This window comes from Microtus ochrogaster, unplaced genomic scaffold, assembly GCF_000317375.1.
Source record: "Microtus ochrogaster isolate Prairie Vole_2 unplaced genomic scaffold, MicOch1.0 UNK58, whole genome shotgun sequence".
NCBI classification, from domain to species: Eukaryota; Metazoa; Chordata; class Mammalia; order Rodentia; family Cricetidae; genus Microtus; species Microtus ochrogaster.
Genome location: NW_004949156.1, coordinates 2,026,150 through 2,036,254, shown reverse-complemented (window position 1 = coordinate 2,036,254; position 10,105 = coordinate 2,026,150).

The window sequence follows — 10,105 nt, the reverse complement described above, 5'->3', positions numbered from 1 at the left end:
CTCTCTCTCTCTCTCTCTCTCTCTCTCTCTCTCTCTCTCACACACACACACACACACACACACACACACACAAATATATAAATAAATGAATAACTGTTTAAAAAAGCAAAACAGAATGAAGTAAAATTTCATGAAAGAGGATTCCAGGGAAAAAGACTAGCCCTGGTGAAATTCAGAAAATATGAACGTGGATGCATATTGAGGGACTAGTCAATGACTCACTATCGTTAGCACATATGATGGAGAAGGTCAAGGCAATAAAGGAAGACCAAGGAGGTACCCATACTGAGAAGGACCTATTATGACTTGTGCACCTGTGACCCCAGTCTTCACCTGAACTGGGATTCAGGCTACTTTGACTGATGAGTAAAGTCAGGTAAGTTAGGTCCTAATGAGTACCGTCAGGAGGACTCAATCTGCACGAGAATCATTTCCAGTAATGAAGAGTGCAGCCTGACCTCTAACCCAGATATGGATTCCCTGCATCTGGACTAGTGACTTGCCACAGGAGTTGAATGGCAGCCTTCATAATAGATGAGTTCATGGCCATCCTGGACTATGTGAGACCCTGCCTCAACTCCTTCCCCCAAAACAAAAGAGTCTAAAGTGAAAGTACACTTGATAAAAACAGAACTAGTCTCACTGGGTGAGGGCATCACCAGCTGTGCTATGATGTGGGTGCCAAACGGAAACGGTTTTGTGGAAAACAAGTGTCCATGGGACTACTGAAGAAAAAAACTCTGAGTGGCAGCCAGTGATGTCTGGAGATCCCAAAGGGAGTTTCAAAAACTAAATAATCTGACACACATTTTGGAGTGCAGAGGAATGTCACAGACATGTACTATGCAAGTACACAAGGCCAGAACATTTTCAGAAAGGGATGCAAAGCAGGCTACTTACAGAGAATATGATACATTTGTATCATGTCATTTTAGGCACTTTGAAATTACGTTTCTCAGATCTCCATCCTCTGTATAGTTTCTGGTTTGCTATAATTAGGAGACAGTCTGAGTTTTGGTTCAGAGGAAAGAAGTACAATAGTTCAGATGCTTGGTGCGGGTCATAAGTTATTGTTTGATGACACACCTGGTTTGTAAGTGGCATAAACAAGGATGGCAGTTCTTCCATATTTAGTCAGATATTATGTCAGATGGTGACACAGAAGTATATATCATGTATTTAATTAGGCGCACTGTACAATTCAATGAAAAATGTTCATATACTATTCTAAATCGTGAACATTCTGAAGTCCTCATATGTTCAAAGTAGGATGGGGATAAACATACTTCATAAATGAGGAAGCAAACGTCACAACACAAAGGCAGCATAAATTACACAGTGTGTAATAACAGAATATTTGGGACACCTTATCTGTTCATGAGGAAGTAAGATAAAACCTCACCAAAAGAACCCATCTGAGCTGGTCTAAGCCAATCTAAAACAGTCTGAGCCAGTCTGAACCGGTCTAAACCGGTTTGAGTAGGTCTCAACTGGTTTGAGTAGGCTTAAACCAGTTTGAGCCGGTCTAAACAGGTCTGAACCCGTCTGAGCCAGTCTAAACTGGTTTGAGCCGGTTAAAACCAGTCTGGGCTGGTTTGAACAGGTCTGAACCTGTCTAAACTGGTTTTGACAGGTTTGAGCTGGTTTGAACCAGTCTAAATCGGTTTGAACAAGTTTGAACCAGTCTAAACCGGTTTGAGCCAGTTTGAACCAGTATGAATGGTTTGAACCAGTTTGGTCAGCCTGAACCGGTTTGAGACTGTCTAAACCGGTTTGAACCAGTTTGAACCGGTCTAAGCCGGTTTTAGGTGATTTCAGCTGGTCTGAAGCGGTTCGAGCCTGTCTGAACTGGTTTGAGCCGGTCTAAGCTGTTCACTGAGGCATCTCTTTAGCTCAGTTTTTGTGTAACTATCCTGATAGAAGAACCCCTCATTGTATAGAGTGAGAGTCTCTTGCTTAGTAGAGCACTTCTTACATTTCTAGCCACTGGGTAAAGATATAGGTCAGTAGCATTTCTTCTTCTCGTAATATATTTTTCATCATGTTTAAAGCTGAACTACATCAGAAACTGGAAGACACTCTCCAAAATGTTAGCTTCTCAAGGAAACAGGTCATGACAGTATGAACGTGATATGAGGAAAAGCCCCAGTTGGATAATAAGGGGAAATCATGTGTGGCTTTGGGCATGTAAATACAAGGAAAGAAAGCTGAGAAACACATCATTATTGTGCCACTTTCAAAGGCATATAAAGAGTCTCTTTCATGTGCTAGCAACTCCTTATGTAATGTGGGTGTGGGTGTTAGGTTGAGAGGACAATGAGCCGAATAGTGAGCTACTCATGACTTTCTTCTAGCAGACTGGTGAAGACATTTTATCAGCCTTGCCATATCTTCCCATTCTACATACCAATAGGAGTGACGGGGAGTAATGCAGTGTGCTTGAAGCTACGCTAAATAAAAGCCCAGTATCTGTGTATACTTTCCATGTTATTGAAATATGTTACAGCTGCTGATGACATACCCTAGGAGGGTTATGTAATCTGCTTGGGAAATGCACAACAGACAGTGGTAGTATCTTTACTGGCAGCTGTTATAAGATAAATACCTACCCCTTTGCCTCTGCCCAAAGTTGAATATCAACTTGCCCATTAACTTTGGAATTCATGTAAAAAGGAACATTAACAGAAAGACAGAGGCTTTTGTGCTTGTAAAATCTGAAACAATACAACACCCTAAGTCCAACCTTAATGCAGCTGGATTTCCTGAATTAACTGATAGACATTTGTAGTATCAAAAGTTGAATAGTGTCATGCGCTCTCCCCCTTTTACTTATTTCACAGTTTGTTTATCCTGTCTGTGTGTTCTCACTATTGGCAAAAACTAAGTTTGTTCTATGTTTTTCCTGACTACCGATCAAAGCTAGTTCAAGGTACTTCATCCTGGAAGAACGTATTGAGAAATCACAAATCATCGCTTTGTTTATATTTCTATCATGTTAACTATTTGTGTTAAGGAAAAAGTAGTCACTTGTGGTCGGTCACCTTTTCATGAAGGTCATTGAAACCTCAATTTGCTTTTTGTAGCAGTAATCAAAGTTCAGACAGGGCTCTAAGTTGCACAGACTTTGAAGTTAATGAAGGACTAGCACAAGGGATTTTCTTAACAGTTGTTTTACTTTTTTTATTTATTTTTTTAGGCATAAAGGGTAACATATTTATTACAGGAAAGAGGAAGGGAGAGAAAGAGGGAGAGAGAGAGAGAGAGAGAGAGAGAAAGGAGAGGAGGCAAAGCCTTGTGTACACCGGGAGAGAGCAGTTTTTTTTTTTATTTTATTCATTATTTTGTCCTTCTTGGCCAATGTTTTACAGATTTGTTTGCTGTTCTTTGGAACCTAGGAGATCATTATGGAAGAGCAGGTGAGGGCTGAGGCAAACAATTACTTGCATTGAGAAAATGCAGGAGCTTAGCTCTGTTTCTGTAACAGAAGTTTGGTACTGCTCACCACTTGGCTGAAAATATGGGAAACAGAAATCAGTTACAAAATAGTTTTAGGTTTATTCATGGTTAGTCAAGGACAAAGGAGACGTTTCTGTCTAAAAGCTCCATCTTGGCAGCTGGGACTGTAACTCAGTCGTAGAGCATTTGTCCAGTAGGTTCACAAGCCTGGTTCTTTCTGTCCCCAACACTGCCAAAACAAAGTCTCCGTGTGGAACAGGACTGTGAAGATTTTTTTTCTTAATGTGCATTGGTGTTCTGCCATGGGTGTCAGGTCCTCAGGAACTGGAGTTACAGACAGTTGTGAGGTGCCATGTAGGTGTTAGGGAGAGAAACCAGGTCCTCTGGAAGACCAGCCAGGGCTCTTAACTGCTGAGCCATCTCTCCAGTCCCGTGGGAATAATTTGTGTGTGTGTGTGTGTGTGTGTGTGTGTGTGAGAGAGAGAGAGAGAGAGAGAGAGAGAGAGAGAGAGAGAGAGCGAGAGAGAGAGAGAGAGAGGTGGTTATAATGAGATGGTGAGTAAAACCATACCGGATCCTGATCTAGGCTGGGTCTTTCTCTCCAGAGCACTGACTCCTGATCTTTTTCAAAAATCTGTCTAATCCAAAGACAGGGATGTGGCTTGGGCTGTTCCAGCACAAGGAGGACTGAGACAGCAAGGTCGCCATTTCCGGGCCAGCATGGATCAAACAGTGAGACCCTGTGTCACAGAGTGATACTGTCCTTTTAAAAAGGGACTTCTGGGAGTTCAGTTGTTAAGAAAATTATCTGTTCTTCCAGAGGGCCTGGGTGCAATTCCTGCAATCACGTGGCAGAACAAAACCGTCTACCGTTCCTGTCCCAGGAGATCCAAGGCCCTTTTCTAGCTTCTGTGTTCATTAGACATGCACATGGTATACAGACGTATATGCAAGGAAAACATTTATAAGCATAAAATAAAATTAAATTAAAATTGAAAAAATAAGATCTGATTGGGACTTAGGACCTGGACTTCCTATGTCTGTATTCTGACTTTTTACTTCAAATATATTGCTTTAAAGCAAGTTAATTAAAACGAGACAAAGGTCTCTCTAAGAGTTTAGAATGGAGCAAGACATGGTGGCTCCAATCAGTAAATGGAGTACTCAGGAAGCTAAAGCAGGAGGACTCCTGTGAGTTTCAGGCCAGACTGGGTTACAAGATCCTGTCTCTGTGGCCACAAAGCAAAAAACACCAAGACCCATCCTAAGTGTGAATGGTCCTGTTTCACAGGCTGATGTCGAAGACTAACAAGAAGTGAATGAGCAAGTATAGCAAGAACACTCATCGCTGCTTCCAGACTGTGGATACAACCTGACTAGCTCTTTCAAATTCCTACTGCCATGCCTACTCACCATGACATACTGCATACTCAAACTGTGATCCCCAACCCTAATCCTAACCCTTAACCCCTAGCCTTAACCCTTAACCCTAACCCTTAACCCTAACCTCCAACCTTAACCCTTAACCCTAACCGTAACCTTTAAAGTGGGTGCTCATTTTAATTGATGAGTTAGGTTTTTGAGACACAGCCTCACTTTGTAGCCCAGGTTGGCCTAGTAGTCACTATTCAACCCACACTGCTCTCAACCTTGCAGCAATCCTCTGTCTCAGCTTTCCAAGTCCGGGGCTGTAGATGGAAATCACCAAAACAGTAGAAGATTATTTGTCAATGGAATAAATAGCTCTCACATTACCCCTTTTTGTTCTTGGCTCCCCATTGAAGATGGGTAAACTGCAGAGAGAACCATAGTGCTAATATCCTGTTTTAGCCATCTTTTTCAGGTGAGTGGCCCCTGATCACTGCTAAAACATCTTAAGAACAGAGCCAAGGCTATTTGAGGACTCTGGGGGATATGGAATAGTTTTTTACGGCCTGAACCAGTATAATTAATAAAAATAGAATGCACACAGGACCCACAGTGAAGATAAGTTTGTTCTTAACTGCAGAAAACCAGTAACTAGTTCTTAAAGATAGAGGCAATCTAGCATTTAGCTCTTGCATGTACATAGAGCCTGAACCTCCTGCTTCTGTCTGCTAAGTATTAGAATTATTACAAGTATGTACTACCATACATCTCATTTGTGCAGTGCTAAGGACTGAACTCAGGGTTTCAGGAATGCTAGACAAACGCTACCAACTGAGCTAGAACCCAGTCACCTCTTTTTGAAATAGAAAGTATGGCAAAATATAAAATAATCCTTGTTATCTAGAACTACTTTGGTGCCTTGATAGTCTAAGAGAAAAACTCGGTCCCCAACTTTCACAGAAACTGAATATCTCCACCCTGGTTTTAGCTCTTGATCTGTTGCAGTATTTTGCCATGAGTTTTTTTTTTTCCTAGAAGCATAATGCCTCGTTTGGTTTCTATTTCAGCTGCATTCCTTCAACCAATACTCCATCAAACAGCAGAAGATATTTCTGACCACTTGTGTCACCTTGATTCTTGCTTCTGCAGTTCAGACTCCTCCCCCGCACAGCCACGGCACGATCAGACCTGCCATAAGGATAGAGGTGCAAGCTGTCCAAGACCAGAGTCTTGAACACATGAAAAAAAAATCCTCATTTTCTTTCTTGTTGTTCTAAATTCTCATTACGGGTCCTAGATGGCTAAAACTCACTGTGAAGACCTAGTTGGTCTTGACCTTTGAATAGACTCCTTGTCAGTTTCCCAATTAGGTGGTATTACAGACCTGCATTATGGGAAAAGGCAACTACTAATGTTTTTATTTATATTTTGTAATTGCACATATTTGTAGGGTCTAATATATTTTGATACACATGTGCATTATATAGTGATCAAACAGCACATCCAGCTGGGTATTGAAGCTCATGCCCGTCACTCTAAGCACTCAGGAGGCTAAGACAGGAGGATTGTTGTGAGTCCTAGGCCAGCCTGGGTTACAGAATGCAACTCTGTCTCTAAAACCAAAAGGAGTGGATGAGTTTGCTCAGTGGGTAAATATACAGGACAGCAAGCTTGAGCTACTGTGTTTCATCTCTGTGATCAACACGGTGGGGAGAACTGACATCTGCAAACTGATCTCTGATCTTCACATGTACACACAACACACACACACAGAGGGGGGGAGAGGGAGAGACAGATAGACAGAGAGAAAGACAGACAGAGACAGAGAGAGAGAAATAAAGATGAAAGAAAAAGAAATCAAAGAATTAGAAATCCTATTGATTCCTGGGCTCAACATAGGTACAAAATGATTATAGCAGGTTTTCCTTCAGACTATACTAGATTGAAGCACTGTCAGGGTGAGACTGTGACATCACATTGGACCTCTAGATAAATCACTAGCATCCCACACTCTCAGCGTTGCCATGCAGCCTTTCCAGTCATGGAACAAGGAAACTGTTATCCTTAGGCTCCTTGGTAGGCAGAGTAATGCTCTTCCAAATACGTCCATATTCTAATCCCCAGAAACCATGAATACATATCCTTACATGACAACAGAAAATGAAGGTTTCAAAGTTCACAAAGATTAGTGATCATCTGATCACATGACCTACAATGGGAAAATTATCCCTAGCTTGTGTGCCAGGCTCAGTGCAATTACAGGTGTCCCAAAAAGTAAACCAGGGTGTCAGAATAACAAGAGGTGAGAAAGACCAGACTGATGGTTGCTGACTAAAGGAACGCAAGCAACCACTGCAACGGTTGAAGACACGAAAACAGCTCTCCCCTAGAATCTCCCCAAAAGAGTGCAGTCTTGCTAACCTTGGTTCTAGCCCACTGAGTTATTTGGAACTACTAACCACAGAACCGTAAGATTGTGAATGTGTGTTTTTTTTCAAATTTGTATTCAACAAAAAGTTTATGTTGTTGTTTTTCACAGGAGTCACAGGAAACTAAACAAGTCCCATATGACCAATTGGTGATATTTATATTTTTACTTAACTGAATTTTTATGAATTGGTTGTTTTAATTTGATGTAAATATTTATTTATTATGTATATAGTATCTGCCTGCATATACACCTGCAGGGCAGAAGAAGGTATTATATCTCATCATAGATAGTTATGAGCCACCATGTGGTTGCTGAGAATTGAACTCAAGACCTCTGGAAGAACAGCCAGTGCTCTTAACCTCTGAACCATCTCTCTAGTCCAAAATTGGTTGTTTTATAATACATACAAGAAAAAAAGTAATTTTTTGTTCTTCCTTACCTATTATATTTGTTGGGGTGATGATTATACTCATCATACTTCTCCTGGTCTTTTTAGTGAAAAAATCCAATTTGCAACTCATTTTTCACTTGAGAGCTCATGGACATCTTTTCAGGTTAATTTGAATGAATATAACTCACATGAAAGTTAAAATATAAGACTGTCAACACTCAGGAGACTGAGGCAAAAGGACTGTCATATCTTTGAGGCCAATTTAGGCCACATAGTAAGTCCGAGGGCAGAATGAGAGAGATACACACACAAAAAAAAGTAGTCTATGCAGGCATAGACATGCCTATAATCCCAGTATTTGGAAGAGTCAAGGGTTTGGAGAGTCAAGGGTTCAAGGCCAGACTAGGCAAGGTAATGAATTTGAGGACAGCTTAGAGAGCATAAGACCCTCCCTCCAAATAAGTAAGGCACATGTGGTAGTGCACATTTATAATCCCAGCATTTGAGAGGCTAAGGCAGTAGGATCGTTCATAAATTTAAGGGCAGCCTGGGTTACATAGTAAATTCTAGGCCAGACTCAACACATGTGAGAAAATGAAAAAAGGAAAAGTGGGGGAGGAAGGGAAGGAGGGTAAACATGAAGGAGGTAGAGAGGGGGAGGGAGGGAGGAAGAGAGAGCAACTCAGTTGGTAGAGTGTTTACCTGGAATGCATGAAGTCCTGAGATCCCCCTGTGCCACATAAACCAGGAGTGACACTGGGCCTCTGTAACCCCAGTAACAACGTGGGTGCACACCTACATCCCATCACTTGAGAAGTGAAGGCAGAAGGATCAAAAGTAAAAGTTTATTCTTAGCTACATAGCCTTTTAAAGTTCAGCCTGGGCTATATGGACACTGTATCAAATGAACTATGATTTTTTTTTTTCCTGAGGGAGAATCTCACACTATCCAGGCTGGGTGAGTACTTTAGTGCCTCTCTGGGAAGTCAAGGTCAACCTTAAACTTCTAGGCCTCCTGACTCTATCTTCTAAGTCCTGGGATCAGAGGTGAGAGGCACCACGTCCGGTTTATGCAGTGCTTGGCATCAGACTCAGAGTTTTGTCCACACTGCTTGAGCAGTTAACCAACTGAGCTTTATCCCCAGACCAAAATATTTATTTTTAAGTCTTTTGCTGAATTCTTTAAGAATGTCATCCAACGTACTTTGATCGTATTCACACCCAACTCCTCCCACACCGGCTAACACCTCTCCACCCCCTCCCATCTTCATTCCTTTTTCTTTTAGTAACTCAACTCCCGTTTGCGCTGTTCATATCCGCGTGGGTGTGAGGCCGTCCACTAGATGTGTGGTTAATCTACCAGAAGCTACAGCCCGTTCAAAAAGAGCTGGTTCTCTCGCCTCCCCAGAAGCCATTGACTGTCCACAGCTCCTCCCTTAGGGTAATTCTGGAGTTGTAATCACAGTACTCCAAGGAAGAAGCAATAAGATCACAAATTTGACGCCAGCTTAGATTTTTCTTCTTCTTTTTAAAATTTTACAATACAGGATGCTTCACTCCTAATCTAGGCAGGCTACAAATTCTCCACATACCTTCTACTCCGTCCCCAAGTACACAACTGTGCCCAGTTAAGTATCCCCTTTTTTCCCTAAAAATATAGCTTTGTAGTATTTTTTTGTAAGATGCTTACTATAGATGCTCAAGATCTGTTAAGCTCAGTGTTGATAATCTCAGTATCCCCAGGCCCGGCATCTAAGGGATAAAATATATGGGTGATAATTTCAGTGAAGATGTTTTGAATATACGCATCTACTTACATAATATCTCTTTATCACATTATTTCTCAAAATGCTATACATTTTCATGTGTTCAGAGTTATCATTCGCACTGTTACAGTTGCTGAACAGCTCTTTATAAGTTACGTTGTCTCTCATTATATTGGTTCCTAAACAATACCGTTATTTTATTTGTGACAGGTTCTTACTATGTAGTACTGGCTAGCCTTGAACTTGTAGCGGTCCTCCTGCCCCACTTTCCTGAGTGTTGGGATTACAGGTGTGTACTACCACACCCAGGAATAATGTTTTTATTATCTTCTACACTTCTGGAGAATGGACCAAGCCCAGAATTTGTTTTATGTAATAACCTGGCATTCTGTTATTAAAACATTTCCCACCCATTATTTCATTAGAGATTTCTACCAGCCCTGTGAGATGCATCAAGTTCCAATCAGGTATCTTCAGAAATGCAGTGTATAATGTGGGCTGGAAAGATGGACCAGTGGTTAAGAGTTCTCACTGCTTTTCTAGGGGAACTGAGGTTTTTTTTTCTTCCCAACATGCCAGTTAGGCAGATCACAAATACCTGCAATTCCAGGTCCAGGGAATCCAATGTCCTCCTCTAGCCTCCTTGAACACCTATACACCTGTACAACACACACACACACACACACACACACA